Below are 17,497 nucleotides of genomic sequence, written 5' to 3'. Positions count from 1 at the left end.
TATTAGTTTTTTTTTAAACATGCAAATTCACATACATGGCTTGGAATTATATCACCGTTCCTTCACTGTCACTTAGTCAAAATCCTGGAACTCCCCAACAGCACATGGACTGCAGCAGTTCAAGGCAACGACTCAACACCTTCTCAAGGGCAACTGGGGATGGGCAATGAATGCTGGCCTAACCAGCGACATCCAGTAAAAGAATAAAACAAATCCTTGGCTGTTAGTAGGGGGGAAAAATTGCTTGTTGTAAACCTGCAACAAACCAGAAGCATATTTAATATCTTCTCCAAGTTGTGGGAAATTAAGACTATTGCACTCCAGTTTTAATAACATTGAGCCAATCATAGCTGTACTGCAATTACTAAAAATGTTCATTCTTGAAATGTTACTCAATTGTGATTTAGCTTGAGATCAAAAATTATGCAGAGTTGAACCATTTCAGAAAGATCAACTCAGATTTCAAAGAAAATAAACGCTTCTACCTTTATCCACATTGTTGTTCATCGAAATTCCCACCTTAGGTTTCAGAACAAAAAAAAAGTATTTTTGAATTATTTCCCCATTTACAAAGACAGACAAATGAAAACCAAAGCCATCTAAGTTTTCCCCTCACAAAACTATCCAAAGACTTTTTTCTTTGCCAACAGTAACTATATTTTAATGTGTCTAATGTCATTTGCACATTGGCTTTTCCCTTATTAGGGAAAGGTTTGGAATCCACTGCTTAAAATGGGAGATGAAACAGTTACCACATTATCTTCTAATATTTCACATAAAATAGCTTCCAGACTATAAATACCCAGGTTTCAAGACATGCTTTAATAATCACAAGCGCTCTGCATATAGTTTCACTGCTGTGCAGACACACATTTGCTGCAAAGTAATATTTTAACCCTCTCCTTCATTCACACCCATGAAACCTTTCCTTACATGGAGGGCTGAACAATTTTCACTGGGTTGTAATGACTAATCCAATCCCAAACAATAGTTTTATCATCACCTCCCAACAATCAGTCTCAATCTAGCAAAATTGCATTCAAGTAATATGGGTTCATCCTCTGTTCAGTTATTTATAATACAATTCAGCATCTTAAACAATAATTACAGAATTTTACATTATCATCCTGTACATGAGGTAGAACCACAGAAAAGTTTCAATACAGAATGAGGCCATTCAGCCCATCATGTCTGCGCCAGCCAAAGAGAGAAAAAATAAACTAGCCACTTATTTTAATCTCACTTTCTAGCACCTGGTCCGTAGCCTTGCAGATTATAGCACTTGAGATGCAGATCCAGGTTCCTTTTTAATGAGTTGAGCATTTCAGCCTCAACAACCAATTTAGGAAGTGAATTCCAGAACCCACCACCCGCTGGGTGAAAAGGCTTTTCCTCCTGTCCCCTCTAATCCTTCTACCAATCACCTTAAATCTATGCCCCCTGGTAATGAGCCCACAGCTCAAGGAAACAAGTCTTTCCTGCCTACCCTATCTGGGCCCCTCAATTTTGTACCAGCATTTGCTCACGAGTAGCACATTTGCTTCCAAGCCCGAAGGTCAGAGGTTCAAGCCCCACTTCAGAAATTTGAGCACCTTATCTTGGCAGACACTTCAGTGCAGCAGTAAAGAAACATTGCATTTTTAAAAAATTCATTCATGGATGCAGCCATCACTGTTAATGCAAGCATTAACTATCCATCCCTACTTGCCCTCGAGAAGGTGCGGTTGAAAGGTGCTGGCTTCTTGAATACAACTGAGTGGTTTGCTAGACCACTTCAGAGGGCAGTTAAGAGTCAACTGCATTACTGTGGGTCTCGAGTCACAGAGACCAGATTGGCTAGGTGTAGCAGATTTTCTTTCCTATTCATGAAATAGATGGATTTTTACAACATGAACTACTGTTTCAGGGTTATCAATACAGATATTAATATTTTATTCCAGGTTTATTTCATTAATTCAACTAGTCCAGTCACCATAGTGGGATTTTAACTCATGTCTCTGGACCATTAGTATAGGACTCTATTGAAGGGTCGTGAGGACTCGAAACGTCAACTCTTTTCTTCTCCACCGATGCTGCCAGACCTGCTGAGTTTTTCCAGGTAATTCTGTTTTAGTATAGGACTCTGAATTACTTGTACAGTAATAAATATGCTACCATACTTGAAATGGAGATGTCGTCTTTTGGATGTGATGTTAAACAGGGTCTCCATCTCCCCCTTGAACAGACATAATGATCCCATGGCACTATTCAAAGAGGTTCAGGGAAGTTATTCCAGTGCTCTGGCCAAAATTATCCCTCAACTATCACAGATAATTTCTCTCAATCTGGCTGTGTCCAAATTGGTTGCCAAGCACATTCCACAGATTCCATCAGAGACTACGCATGAAAACGTACTTTTGTTGGCTGGAAAGCACTTTGGAATGTCCTGAGGTCACAAAAGGCATCTTATAAATGTAATCTCTCTCTTCACTTAAGGAATCATTAGAGACTGAACTGAGGCAAATTACTGCATCCCTTACTATCTTGACAGAGCTCAGTGTTCATAGGTGGGCCTTTAATCTGGATGAAACATCTATATGCTTTTTAATCAACTGAGCAGCTTCCTTTATAATATAAAAAAAATTCAAGTGTTTATATCCATCCCAGCAAGAAAGTGCACGAGTTTGCATTTATGTAACTCCTTCACAGAATCTCCCAAAGTGCTCCCAAGCAAATAAAGTGCTTTGTAGTGACTGTATGGGGCAGGTGATATGCACACAGCAGGGCTCCACAGACAAGATAAATCACGAGATAATGTTTTTTGTAATGTTGCTAGAGGATCAAATGTTTTCTGGGATACCAGAACTTCCCCACTCTTCCTTCAAATAGTACCATCCGAGCACAGACAGGATTACAGTGTGCTACCTCATCCCGAGGATGGGACTTCAAACAGCGGCAGATCATTATGTCGAGGATATGGAAAACTATACTTTTCAACCAGACATCAGAGAAGGAGAATAGAAGCATTCCAGGTTGACACAATTTCCCTCCTCTGCTGTAGGGCACAATTTCTACTGAGCAGTTTTCAAAAACAGATCTCAGTGAGATGTGATGAAAGGCATGTAAAATTTTCATACTAGGCCCACTTCAACTGCAAGGGTCCTGTTGGAGGTGCTGTCTTTCAGATGAGCTGCTAAACCGAGGCCCTATCTGCCTGGTTGGGTGGGTGCACAACACTCCATGGCACTATTTGGAAGAAGAGCTGCAGTGGAGTTATCACCAGTATACTGGGCACTATTTATCCCTCATTCAAAAATCACAAAATACAGATCATCTGGTCATTAACACATTGCTGTTGTGGGAGTTTGATGTGCGCAAACTGGCTGCCACAACGGTGACTACACTTCAAAAGTATTTCACTGGCTGTAAAGCACTGGAGATGTCCAGTCATTGTGAAAAGCAAGTCTGTTCTTAACTGGTTCAGCCATATAAATATTCACGAAAAGTTAAGGATTGTATTACATTGAAGGACTAACGAGAATATTAGATCGAAGGAAGAGGCCTATAAAGCTGGCAAATAAAAAAACATGGGGCGCTTAAGGACTGGGAGCATTTTAGAATTCAAAAAGCAGAACCAAGAAGCTGAAAAAGAGGGAAAATAGAATGTGAAAGTAAAGTAGCAAGACATGTAAAAACAGATTGTAAGAAGTTTAGAAAAAATTCACAAAGACATACGTGGGTCCATTACAAGCAGAGACAGAATTTATAGTTGGGAATAAGGAAATGGCAGAGAAACTAAACATAAACCTTTGCATCTGTCTTCACGGAGGAAGTTACAAAAAACCTCCCTGAAATACTTGAGAGCCAAGGGAGTGAGATTGAGGACCTGAAAGAAATTGGTATTAGTAAAAAAATAGTGAAGAAATTAATGGGACGGAAAGGTCCTTCAACCTGATGATCAACTAGGATGATCTACATCCTAGAGTGTTGAACAAGGAAGCGATAGACAGTGGATGCACTGGTGATCATCTTGCAAAATTCTATATATTCTGGAACAGTTCCTGCAGATTGGAAGGTAGCAAATGTAACCCCACAATATTTAAGGAAGGAGAGAGAGACAAAATGGGGAGCCACAGGCCTGTCAATCTGACATTACTGGGCAAAGCTAGGTCTATTCTGAAGAACGTGATAAATTGATGATAAATGGCAGAATTGAGGCAGAGTCAACATAGATTTATGAAATGAAAATCATGTTTGATTGCTTTTGAGGTGGTAACCAGCAGAATATGAGAGGGAACCAGTGGATGTGGTGTATTTGGATTTTCAGAAGACTTTTGATAAGGTTCCACGCAAGAGGTTAGTGAGCAAAATTACATCACATGGGATTGAGGTAATATACTGACATGGATTGAGAATTGGCTAGCAGGCAGAAAACAGAGTAGGGATAAAAGGATCATTCTCAGGTTGGTAAGCTGTGACTAGTGGGATACTGCAAGGATCCATGCTTGGCCCCCAGCTCTTCAGAATCTATATTAATGTTTTGGATGTGGGGACCAAATGTAACATTTCCCAAGTTTGCTTATGACACAAAACTTGTTGGGAATGTGAGTTGTGAGGAGGATGCAAAGAACCTTCAAAGGAATTTAGACAGGCTAAATGAGTAGGCAGGTACATGACATGTGGAATATAACATGAAAAAATTTGAAGCTGTCGACTTCAGTAGGGAATACAGAAATGCAGAATATTTCTCAACAGTGAGAGATTGCGAGGTGTTGATGACACAGGGACCTTTTTTAAAATTCATTCAAGGAATGAGGGCTTTGTTGGCTAAACCGGCGTTTATTACCCATCCCAAATTGCCCTTGAGAATGTGGTGGTGAGCTACCTTCTTGAACCGCGGCAGTCCATGTGGTGTAAGTACACCCACAGTGCTGTTAGGGAGGGAGTACCAGGATTTTGACCCAGCAACAGTGAAGGAACGGCGATATATTTCCAAGTCAGGGTGGTGAGTGGCTTGGAGGGGAACTTCCAGGAGGTGGTGTTCCCATGCATCTGCTGCCCTTGTCCTTCTAGATGGTAGTGGTCATGGGTTTGAAAGGTTCTGTCAAAGGAGTGTTGGAGAATTCCTGCAGTGCATCTTGTAGATGGCACACACAGCTGCTACTGTGCGTCAGTGGTGGGAGTAAATGTTTGTGGATGTGGTGCCAATCATGCGGGCTGCTTTGTCCTGGACAGTGTCAAGCTTCTTGAGTGTTGTGGGAGCTGCACTCATCCAGGCAAGTGGGGAGTATTCCATCACACTCCTGACTTGTGCCTTGTAGATGGTGGACAGGCTTTGGGGAGTCAGGAGGCGAGTTACTCATCTCACTCTTCCTAGCCTCTGACCTGCTCTTGTAGGCAGCCACAGCATTTATATGGCTAGTCCAGTTCAGTTTCTGGTCAATGGTAACCCCAAGGATGTTGATCGTGGGGGATTCAGTGATGGTAATGCCATTGAACGACAAGAGGCGATGGTCGAAATCTCCTTTGTTTGAGATGGTCATTGCCTGACACTTGTGTGGTGTGAATTTTGCTTGCCACTTGTCAACCTAAGCCTGGATATTGTTCAGGTCTTGCTGCATTTGGACATGGACTGCTTCAGTCCCTGAGGAGTCGGAAATATTGCTAAACATTGTGCAAATCATCAGTGAACATCCCTACTTCTGACCTTATGATGGAAGTAGGGTCATTGATGAAGCAGCTGAAGATGAGTGGGCTGAGGACACTCCCCTCAGGAAGTCCTGCAGTGATGTCCTGGAGCTGAGATGACTAACCTCCAACAGTCACAACCATAAATAAGATGATCAGTTAATTCTCAGCACACAGGCCGCATCCATGGAGAGAAGGAATTAACATTTCAGATATGAACCCTTTGTTTTAATCAAAGGCTCACACCAAAAATGTTAACTCCACTGTTTTCTCCATCTGCACAGTGTTCCAGCATCTAGTTTTTTACTTTTTGAGAACCAGTTGATCTGTTTTTGTTATTGGGTGAAGAAATATTCGACATGAGGAGTACCTGCTTCTCTTCAAATAATACAACAGGATCTTTCACATGCAATTTAATAGACAGTACATCCAAAAAAATGGCACATCTGACAATGTTGCACTCATTTATTAGTGCACTGTCGTGTTAACCTAGACATGTGCTAAGCCCCGAAATGGGGCTCATTGGTAGTTTTGCAAGTTAGCAAATCTGATGGGCACCTAGAACATGTAGATTTAAGAGTGTAAATGCCAGAAACCAGTTCCTGGAGTCCAAAACAAAAATATAAATTTGACCCAATCAGGTCTCAATTAGCTAAAAATGGCATAGTGTACACTTTCAGAAAAGCCAAGCCCTTTGAACATGCTGTATATCCAAGGAATTGGAATGCAGATTGAAAGCGAGAAATGGGCCAACTTTTCAATTTAAACAAAAGCAGTTGAAAACGAAAGCAGTTGAAAACAGTTAAAAGATTGTATGAAGAACTTGAAAAATAGGAGTAGGCCATACAGTTCACTGAGTTGATTTCACTATTCAATAAGAACATGGCTGAACTTCTACATCAACTCCACTCCCCACCCTCCCCCCACCAACATCCACATCCTTCTGGGGTAGAAAATTCTGAAGAACCCGAACCCAAGTTTAGAAATTTCTCATCTTGGTCCTAAACAATTGACTCTTTATCCTGAGACTATACCCCCAGTTCTTATCTCTTAAAGCCAGGTGAAATATATTGACATCTACCGTGTTAAGCCCTCAGAATTTTACACAGTTTAATGAGATCAACAATTTAATCAACTCTCATTCTTCTCAACTCCATTAACAAACAATAAGGTCAAAATACAATTAGTGAGAAAGTGCTAAATAAAGATAGGGAAACACAGCCAATCAGAAATATTCAAAGCATTTAAATATCTAATTCAGTTGCGAAGGGTTGATGTTGTTCAGTTGTTACTACTAAAATTTAAACAATCTTATTGCTGTAGTAACTGATTACCTTGACATACAATATGTTAAGCTGAAGATTATTTTTCAAATCATCTCCAGGGAAGACAGAATTTTCCTGCCAGTGCAATCATTAAAATTGTACATTATAAATTACCATTTCTATCCAGACCCAGTCTTCCAATCCAATGTTCACCTCTCCTGCAGATACCACAGCTTCTACCCAGCACATCTCATCATAAACTAAATAGAACTAGACACAAGCTGCTCTCCACTCCGCAGAACTCAGGACTAAACAAGCTGCTGCTCAATGTCACCCAATTACAGCACTGTATCCTTTAGAATGGACGAGAGATGTATCTGATATGCAACAGTCCATGTCTTGACACCCTGAATTCCAGCAGCAACCCATGTGCAAGTCACACAGTCACTGAAGCAGAACTTCATGAAGTGACAGAAAAAGCTCCAAAACTAGCTCAAAACAGAGGTGATTAACAGGCATCAACAACAACTTGTATTTATATCACAAATCTAACATAGATCCCCAGATGCATCACAGAGAAATCAAACAAAATCTGATGCCAAATCACATGAGGAGTTCGTAGGGAAAAACTTTTAAATATTTAGAACTGTGAGGAGAGTGATAGACTTTAAGAGGCTGGAGGAATGGGTGGACATGGGGCAGGTGAAGTGTGAAACAGCACATTTTAGTAGGAACAAAGAGATGGGGCAACATAAAATAAAGAGCACAATTATAAAGGGGGTGCAGGAACAGAGACACCTGGGTATATCTGCACCAACCTTACAAGCTGGCAGGACAGGTTTTGAAAGCGGTTAACAAGCATACTGAATCCTGGGCTTATAAATAGGGTCATAGAAGACAAAAGCTAGGAAGTTATGTCAAACCTTTATAAATCTCTGGTTCAGCTTCAACTGCAGTACTGGGTCCAATTCTGGGCAGCACACTATAGGGAGGATGTAAAGACTTTAGAGAGGTGCAAAAAATATTTACAAGAATGATTCCAGGAAGGAGGGACTTCAGTTACATGAATAGATTGGAGAAGTTAGGACTGTTCTTCTTGAGAAGGTTGAGATGGGATTTGATCGAAGTATTCAAAATCACAAGGGTTCTAGACAGAGTAGATAGACAGAACCTGTCCCCACCGGCAGAAGAATAGCAAACCTGAGGGTACCAATATAAGGTGAATGGCAAAAGAACCAACAGCAACCTTGATTTATTTTTAAAACGCAGCAAGCGGTGCTGATCTGGAATAAAGACAGAAAACGCTGGAAAAACTCAGCAGGTCTAGCAGCATCTGTGGAGGGAGAGAAACAGAGTAAATGTTCTGAGTCCACATGACCCTTCAGACCTGATTTTTTTTGTTTGGGCCCTTGGACATTGAGGATGGAGGAGGTAAAGGGGCAGGTTTTGCACTTTCTGCAATTGTATGGGAAGGTGCCGTGGGAAGGGGGTGAGGTGTTGGGGGTTACGGAGGAGTGGGCTAGGGTGTCCTGGAGGCAACGGTCCCCATGGAGGGACCCCAGGTTGGAGTTGGCAGAAATGGTGGAGGGCGATCCTTTGAATGTTGAAGCTGGTGGGGTGAAAAGTAAGGACAAGGGGGACCCTATCATGGTTCTGGGAGGGAGGGGAGGGAGTGAGGGCAGAGGAGCGGGAGATGGGTCGGACACGGCTGAGGGCTCTGTCAGCCACAGTGGGGGGTGGGGGGGACCTCGGTTAAGGAAGGAGGAAGACATGTCAAAAGCACCATTTTGGAAGGTGGCATCATCAGAACAGATGCAATGGAGGCAAAGGAACTGAGAGAATGGGATGGAGTCCTTACAGGAAGCAGCATGTGAGGAGCTGTAGTTGAGGTAGCTGCGGGAGTCAGTAGGCTTGTAATGAATATTGGTGGACAGTCTATTACCAGAAATGGAGACAGAGAGGTCAAGGAATGGAAGGGAAGTGTCAGAGATGGACCATATGAAGCTGTTAGAGGGGTGGAAATTGGAAGCAAAATTGATAAATGTTTCCAAGTCCAGACGAGAGCATGAAGCGGCACCAAAAACAGTCATCAATGAACCGAAAGAAGAGTTGTGGGAGGGGGCCCTGAGTAGGACTGGAACATGGAGTGTTCCACATACCCCATAAAGAGACAGGCATAAATGGGACCCATGAGATATCCATAGCCACACCTTTTGTTTGGAGGAAGTGAGCCAAGTTTAAGGAGAAATTGTTCCATGAGAGAACAAGTTCAGCCAGGCAGAGGAGAGTGGTGGTGGATGCCGATTGTTCAGGACTGTGATGTGTAATGAAGCAGATTTGATAAGGCAGCTAAAGGTGAAGGAACTCTTAGGAGGAAGTGACCATAATATGATAGAATTTACCCTGCAATTTGAGAGGAAAAAGCTGGAATCAGGTGTAACAGTATTACAGTTGAATAAAGGCAACTACAGAGGCATGAGGGAGGAGCTGGCCAGAATTGACTGGGAGATGAGCTTAGCAGGAAAGACAGTGGAACAGCAATGACAGGAGTTTCTGGGAGTAATTTGGGAGACACAGCAAAATTCATCCCTAGGAAGAAGAAGCATACTAAAGGAAGGATGAGGCAACCATGGCTGACAAGGGAAGTCAGGGACGGCATAAAAGCTAGATAGAAAGCATACAATGCGGCAAAGATCAGTGGAAAGCCAGGGGATTGGAAAGCCTACAAAGACCAACCGAGGACGACTAAAAAAGAAATGAGGGAGAAGATGAAATATGAGGGTAATCTAGCCAGTAATATAAAAGAAGATTGCAAGAGTTTTTTAGATATATAAAGGGTAAGAGAGAGGCAAAAGTGGACATTGGGCCACTGGAAAATGACACTGGACATGTAGCAGTGGGGAACAAAGAAATGGCGGAGGAACTGAATAGGTACTTTGCGTCAGTCTTCACGGTGGAAGACATGAGTAACATCCCCAAAGTTCAAGAGAGTCGGGGGGCAGAGGTGAGTATGGTGGCCATTACCAAGGAGACGGTGCTAGGAAAACTGAAAGGTCTGAAGGTGGATAAATCACCTGGACCAGATGGATTACACCCCAGAGTTCTGAAGGAGATAGCTGAAGAGATAGTGGAGGCGTTAGTGGTGATCTTTCAGGAATCACTGGAGTCAGGGAGGGTCCCAGAGGACTGGAAAATCACTAATGTAACCCCCCTGTTTAAGAAGGGAGTGAGGCAAAAGATGGGAAATTACAGGCCGTTTAGCCTGACCTCGGTCGTTGGTAAGATTTTAGAGTCCTTTATTAAGGATGAGATTTCAGAATACTTGGAAGTGCATAGTAAAATAGGGTAAAGTCAGCATGGTTTCATCAAGGGGAGGTCATGCCTGACAAATCTGTTAGAATTCTTTGAAGAGGTAACGAGCAGGTTAGACAAAGGAGAGCTAATGGATGTTATCTACTTGGACTTCCAGAAGGCCTTTGACAAGGTGCCGCAAAGGAGGCTGCTCAGTAAGATAAGAGCCCATGGTGTCAGAGACAAGGTGCTAGCATGGATAGAAGATTGGCTGTCTGGCAGGAGGCAGAGAGTGGGGATAAGGGGGTCCTTCTCAGGATGGCAGCCGGTGACTAGTGGAGTTCCGCAGGGGTCAGTGTTGGGACCACAACTTTTCATTTTAAACATTAATGATCTAGATGAAGGAACTGAGGGCATCCTGGCTAAGTTTGCAGATGATACAAAGATAGGTGGAAGGACAGATAGTATTGAGGAGGCGGGGAGGCTGCAGAAAGATTTAGACAGGTTAAGAGAATGGGCAAAGAAGTGGCAGATGGAATACAACGTGGGGAACTGTGAGGTCATGCACTTTGGTAGGAAGAATAGAGGCATAGACTATTTTCTAAGTGGGGAGAGAATTCAGAAATCTGGAGTGCAAAGGGACTTGGGAGTCCTCGTCCAGGATTCTCTTAAGGTTAACTTGCAGGTTGACGCGGTAGTTAGGAAGGCAAATGCAATGTTGGCATTTATTTCGAGAGGGCTAGAATATAAAAGCAGGGATGTGCTGCTGAGGCTTTATAAGGCTCTGGTCAGATCACATTTAGAATATTGTGAGCAATTTTAGGCCCCGTATCTCAGGAGGGATGCGCTGGCCCTGGAGATGGTCCAGAGGAGGTTCACGAGAACGATCCCAGGAATGAAAGGCTTAACATATGAGGAACATTTGAAGACTCTGGGTTTATACTCGATGGAGTTTAGAAGGGTGAGGGGGGATCTGATTGAAACTTACAGAATACTGAAAGGCCTGGATAGAGTGGACGTGGGGAAGATGTTTCCATTAGTAGGAGAGACTAGGACCTGAAGGCACAGCCTCAGAGTAAAGGGAAGACCTTTTAGAACAGAGATGAGGAGAAACTTCTTTAGCCAGAGAGTGGTGAATCTGTGGAATTCATTGCCACAGAAGGCTGTGTAGGCCAGGTCATTGAGCGTATTTAAGACCGAGATAGATAGGTTCTTGATTGGTAAGGGGATCAAAGGTTACAGGGAGAAGGCAGGAGAATGGGGTTGAGAAACTTATCAGCCACGATTGAATGGCAGAGCAGACTTGATGGGCCGAATGGCTTAATTTCTGCTCCAATGTCTTACGGGCTCTGTTCAAAGAACCGGAGAGCCCTCAGACCATCCCAGTGGGGGGATGGAGGTGTAAAGGGATTGGACGTCCATGGTGAAGAGGTGGCAGTTAGGGCCAGGGAACTGGAAATTGTTGATATGATGTAGGGCATCAGAGGAAATGCAGATAAAAGCAAAATACTGTGGATGCTGGAAATCTGAAACAAAAACAAAAATAGCTGGAAAAACTCAGCAGGTCTGACAGCATCTGCGGAGAGGAACACAGTTAACGTTTCAAGTCCGGAGGAATTGCGGATGTAGGTGGGAAAAGACTGGACAAGGGGAAAGAGAACGGAATCAAGATAAGAAGAAATGAGTTCCGTGGGGCAGGAACAGGCTGACACAATCGGTACCGGGGCAGTCCAGTTTGTGGATTTTGGGAAGGAGGTAGAAGCTGGCTGTCCAGGGTTGACAGACTATGAGGTTGGAAGCTGTGGAGGGAAGATCTCCAGAGAAGATGAAGTCAGTGACGGTCCTGGAAACAATGGCTTGATGATCAGTGGTGGGGTCAAGGTCTGGGGTAGGGTAGGAAGAAGTGTCTGAGAGTTGACGCTCAGCTTCTGAGGGTTAGAGGTCAGCACGCCAGACAACAGTACCACCCTTGTCGGCAGGTTTGAAGCTCTGAAGAAGGGTCATACGGCCTCAAAACAGTAACTCTGCTCTCTCTCTCCACAGATGCTGCTAGACCTGCTGAGTTTTTCCAGCATTTTCTGTTTTTGTTTCAGATTTCCAGCATCCACAGTATTTTGCTTTTATCTGAGGATCTGGAATACATTGCCTTAGAGTGTAGTGGAGCCAGATTCAATCATAGCTTTCAAAAATAAATTGAATAAGCACCTAAAGGGAGACAATTTGTAAAGCTATGAAAAAAGGACCTGGGGAATGGGGCTCGCTGAGTTGCTCTGGCAGAGAGAATGACCTCATGAGCTGCAACCATTCTATTCTGTTCCATCAGTATAGAAGATTAAAGGGTGATCCAATTGAGGTACAGCCCTCTGATGGAGAGGTAGTCCAGGAAAAGGAGGCTTGACCTTAAAATTGGAGCTGCATCATTCTCTGGGGTATTAGCAGGAACCACGACAACAAAGCCCAGTGGAAATCTGCGACTGTGCCCCCAGAAAGGTGCTGGCTTCAGTCAATCAAAAGTTTAAAAGAGATTAATAGATATTTATTAGGCAAAGGCATAAGGGTGAAAGCAACAATGCAGATCGAAGGAGTTATGATGCAGGTCGCCATAATAAAGTGACTGGTGGAAAAGAATCAAGGGGTTGAACGCAATGTGCTAACTTGTGCGGATTCACAGCCTGGCAAAAGCAGAGTCCCCACTCGAGCAGTGCTCCATTTAAGATGAGAACGTACACAGCCATGAATCAGTCTTAAAACGGCCGCACAGCGCAACAAGCGAGTTGGGCACTACAAACATAAGTTTGGATGAACATTGATTGAATGGCCTCCTTCTGTTCCTATGACAGATACCATTGGAAGAACACACTAGCAAAGATCAAATCATCAGCTAACATGTTTATGTTCCCAAGTAAAGAGTGGCCAGTAAGTACAGTGACTGCAAGATTTAACAGAACACAGGCACGTGTTCAATATTAGCACAAGCTCAAGGACAAGGGGGTGCAGGAATTGAAGTTTGTACAGAAAAACATTAATATACAATTCCTTCAGACACACCAAAGTTATGCATTTCAAGTAAGTAATGGATACACTTTTGGCAGGTGGGGATTTTGGGATGTATATACGAACATACGAATGAGGAGGAGTCGGCCACTCAGCTCTTCGAGCCTGCTCCACCATTCAATATGATCAAGGCTGATCTAATCGCAACCTCAACCCCACATTCCTGCATACCTCCGATAACCTTTCACCCCCTTGTAAATCAAGAATCTATCTCGCTCTTCCTCATAAATATTCAGACTCTGCTTCCACCACCTTTTGAGGAAGAGTTCCAAAGACTCACACCCTCAAATTTCTCCTCATCTGTGTCTCAAAATGAATGATCCCTTATTTTTAAACAGTGACCCCCAGTTCTAGATTCTCCCACAAGAGGAAACATCCTCCCCACATCCACCCTGTCAAGACCCCTCAGAATCTTATATTTTTCAATCAAGTCACCTAATGCCTCTTCTAAATTGCAGTGGATACAAGCCTAGCCTGTCCTCCCTTTCCTTATAAGACAACCCACCCATTCTTGGTATTAGTCTAGTAAACCTTCTCTGAACTGCTTTTAACGCATTTACATCTTTCCTTAAATAAGGAGATCAGTAGTGTACACAGTACTCCAGATGTGGTCTCACCAATGCCCTATACAACTGAAGCATAACCTCCCTACTTTTGTAATCAATTCCCCTCACAATAAATGAAAACATTCTATTAGCTTTCCTAACTGCTGTACCTGCATATTAGCCTTTTGTGATTCATGCACTAGGACACCCAGATCCATCTGAATCTCAGAGCTCTGCAATCTCTGACCATTTAGATAATAAGCTTCTTTTTCATTCTTCCTGCCAAAATGAACAATTTCAATTTCCCACATTATACTCCATTTGCCAGATCTTTGCCCACTCACTTAACCTATGTCACTTTGTAGCCTCCTTACGTCCTCTTCACAAATTACTTTCCTACCCATCTTTGTGCCATCAGCAAATTTAGCCACCATTCCTTCAGTCCCTTCATGCAAGTCATTTATATAAAAGGTTTCCTGATTTACAGCTATTTCCGGGAAGTTACTTGTGTCCCCTATAATGAAGAACGAAGCAAAATACCTGTTTAATTCATCTGCCATCTCCCAACTTGCCATCAATTCCCCAGATGCACTATAAAACCAATGGAAAGAAGTCTGGGAGTGCCTTGTGGACAGAAATGATTTTTTTCACAGTTTTGTAAAGTTCTCAAGGATAGAGATAGCCATAAGTAATTTCATGGAGATAAAGGCTGTTTTAACAACAAGAAAAGTTAAGCTTGTAATAACAAAAAAATTCAGGATGCTACATTCTATCCACTTTCCTGTATGCCTCAGAAACCTGGACAATAAGTAACGATCTGTGGAAGAAAATAGAGGCCTTTGAATTGTGGATGCTAAGACATGTGCTTAAAATTGCATATGCAGACCATAATACAAGCGAAGAGATGCTTGAAATGGCAAGAGCAAATGATCTCTAAAAAGTCAGTATTTCGGCCACTTGATCAAAGCTGAAAACCTCCAGGAATCCCTTGTGTGCAAAGTGGAGGGCAGCAGAAAGAGGGGTCAACCGAAGCGTATTTGGATGACAGACATCATAAAGCAGTTGCAGACAAGCTACAGTGGAGGAAGGCGCAAGACAGACAAGTGTGACATACCTACACAGCAAACTTCCATAAAGGAGGAACAAAGTTCTCCACACAATGGACAGAAGAACAAGCAATTATGTATTACCTACATGCATGAAGAGTTGGAAGCCGGCTTAAATTTAACCTGTTTTCCTGAAATTTGCTAGTGTTTTGTATGCATCCTAGCAGGAATCAGTACATTAAAGGGAAAAGATCATCCAAATTTATATTTAAAGATATTTAAAACTGAAGTTAGCAGAGAAATTCAATTTTGTCCAAATGCGATATCATTGTTGATGGAAACTCAAGCTAAAGTACCAGCATTGACTTAAATTTTCTCAAATACATTTTTCATATTTGAATTTCATTCACAAATATATAGACGAAAGAAAACTATTTGAAACTGGCCTGAATATTCCATGTTCAAAAAAAAATCATTTACGTTACAAGGTTTGGCCATAACTTACCACTACTCAATACTCGAGAGAAAAGGCCAAACACAGATGAAAATAGAGGTGGTAGCGACTCTTAAAAATTGCCTGTAAATTCGATGCTCTGTTCTGCTGATCACAGGGGGAGCGAGGAGAGCTGGTGGGTAAGGGGGAGGGGGAGAGCGAGGTGGGTTGCGGGGGGGGAGAGAGCGAGGGGGGCCGGGGGGGAGAGGGAGAGAGCGAGGGGGGCCGGGGGGGAGAGGGAGAGAGCGAGGGGGGCCGGGGGGGAGAGGGAGAGAGCGAGGGGGGCCGGGGGGGAGAGGGAGAGAGCGAGGGGGGCCGGGGCGGGGAGGGAGAGAGCGAGGGGGGCCAGGGCGGGGAGGGAGAGAGCGAGGGGGGTGCGAGGGGGGGGAGGAAGAGCGAGGGGGGTGCGAGGGGGGGGAGGAAGAGCGAGGGGGGTGCGAGGGGGGGGAGGAAGAGCGAGGGGGGTGCGAGGGGGGGGAGAAGAGTGAGGGGGGTGGAGGGGAGAAGAGTGAGGGGGGTGGAGGGGAGAAGAGTGAGGGGAGTGGGGGGAGAAGAGTGAGGGGAGTGGGGGGGAGAAGAGTGAGGGGGGTGGGGGGGAGAAGAGTGAGGGGGGTGGGGGGGAGAAGAGTGAGGGGGTGGGGGGGGGAGAAGAGTGAGGGGGGTGGGGGGGGAGAAGAGTGAGGGGGGTGGGGGGGGAGAAGAGTGAGGGGGGTGGGGGGGAGAAGAGTGAGGGGGGTGGGGGGGGAGAAGAGTGAGGGGGTGGGGGGGGAGAAGAGTGAGGGGGGTGGGGGGGGAGAAGAGTGAGGGGGGTGGGGGGGGAGAAGAGTGAGGGGGGTGGGGGGGGGAGAAGAGTGAGGGGGGTGGGGGGAGAAGAGAGAGGGGGGTGGGGGGGGGAGAAGAGTGAGGGGGGTGGGGGGGGGAGAAGAGTGAGGGGGGTGGGGAGAGAAGAGTGAGGGGGGTGGGGGGAGAAGAGAGAGGGGGGTGGGGAGAGAGGAATCTCCTCCTTCCCCACCCCCAGTCCCACCGGGTTTTTATGTGGGGGGCGGCGGTGGTGTCGGGGTCCCGACTCCTCACATAAAAAACATCCAACAACATGCGATCAAACAAAAGCGGCGGCGGCACCAACCTCTCGCTCGGTCTCCTTTACCAAGTTAGAATATTAATGTCCTGTTTTTTTTTAATTATTTAAAGACCAGCTTCTTACCTCATTGTCGGGGAGGTTTCTCCGAGGGTTTTATTCCTTTGATGCCGGTGAGAGAAAAATTCCTCTTTTTTCTTTCTCTCCTCGCTCACTTCGCAAAGAAGCAGAGACTTGAACCGACAAAATAAATTGGGGAGAAAAAAAAAAAGCCGCTAATATATCGCGAAGAGACAGAGAAATAGAGAAATAAATAAATCCGCTGGATCTCCTCACTCGCCGTAAAAAGCCAGCTCTGCGACAAGAAATCAAAGAGACTAACCCTCGTTACCTCAGAAAATTACAGAGTTACAAGCCACTGACCCGGGGATGGGGGGGGGGGTTTCTTTTAAACCATTTCTGAGGACAGAGGGTGTTTTTTTTAATCAAGGGTAAAATTATATTTTATGTTTGCAAATAACCAACGGTCTCCACCGACGCGCGCTGCTCCGCTCGCACAATCGCACTCAGATTGGCGCCCGCTCGCCGGAAGTGGCCGTCCCACCGCGGCTGCCAATCAAAAACCGCAAACGATTTCCCATTGCAATGACCGACCGACCGACCGGCCGGCCATCACCCCGCCCCCCTCGGCCGCCCGTCAATCAAAATTCGGTCACTTCTGCCTCTGCTCCCGACCCCGCCTCCTAGCGCCTCACCCACCTGTCAATCGCCTACCCCGAAACCCCGCCTCCTCTCCCTCACTCAACCCGCCTCGAGCTCTGCCTCAGCGCCCCCGAGTGGCCGGGCAGGAGTATGACTTGTCGGGAGTGAGGGGTTGGAGCTCTTTTGTTTTTTTTCTCCAAAGTGTCACCGGCTTCTGCTGTCCTCTTTTATCTCTCAAATGGGTTTTCCCTGTTTGTGCCCAACATGTTCCCACTCAATAATTTGCGGGCAGACTACTGCCCACGAATTCTGCTCCCTGATGGCCCATCATGTTTATCCCGTGCGGCATCATCCCC

General features: G+C 44.7%; 1 protein-coding gene across 1 annotated transcript in view; it reads right to left on the bottom strand.

The window, feature by feature from the left end:
• Window positions 1-16,656, bottom strand: part of enah (ENAH actin regulator) — a 519,571-nt gene extending 502,915 nt beyond the window's left edge. Inside the window, exon 1 of the mRNA XM_078542818.1 lies at window positions 16,566-16,656. The gene's annotated coding sequence lies outside the window, so the exon portion shown is untranslated. The remainder of the gene's footprint in view (window positions 1-16,565) is intronic.
• Window positions 16,657-17,497: the final 841 nt, after the last annotated feature.

The sequence above is a fragment of the Cetorhinus maximus genome, chromosome 5 (genome assembly GCF_964194155.1).
Source record: "Cetorhinus maximus chromosome 5, sCetMax3.hap1.1, whole genome shotgun sequence".
Lineage (NCBI taxonomy): Eukaryota > Metazoa > Chordata > Chondrichthyes > Lamniformes > Cetorhinidae > Cetorhinus > Cetorhinus maximus.
The sequence above is the reverse complement of the archived record's forward strand: the minus strand, read 5'-3'. Positions and strand labels throughout refer to the sequence as shown.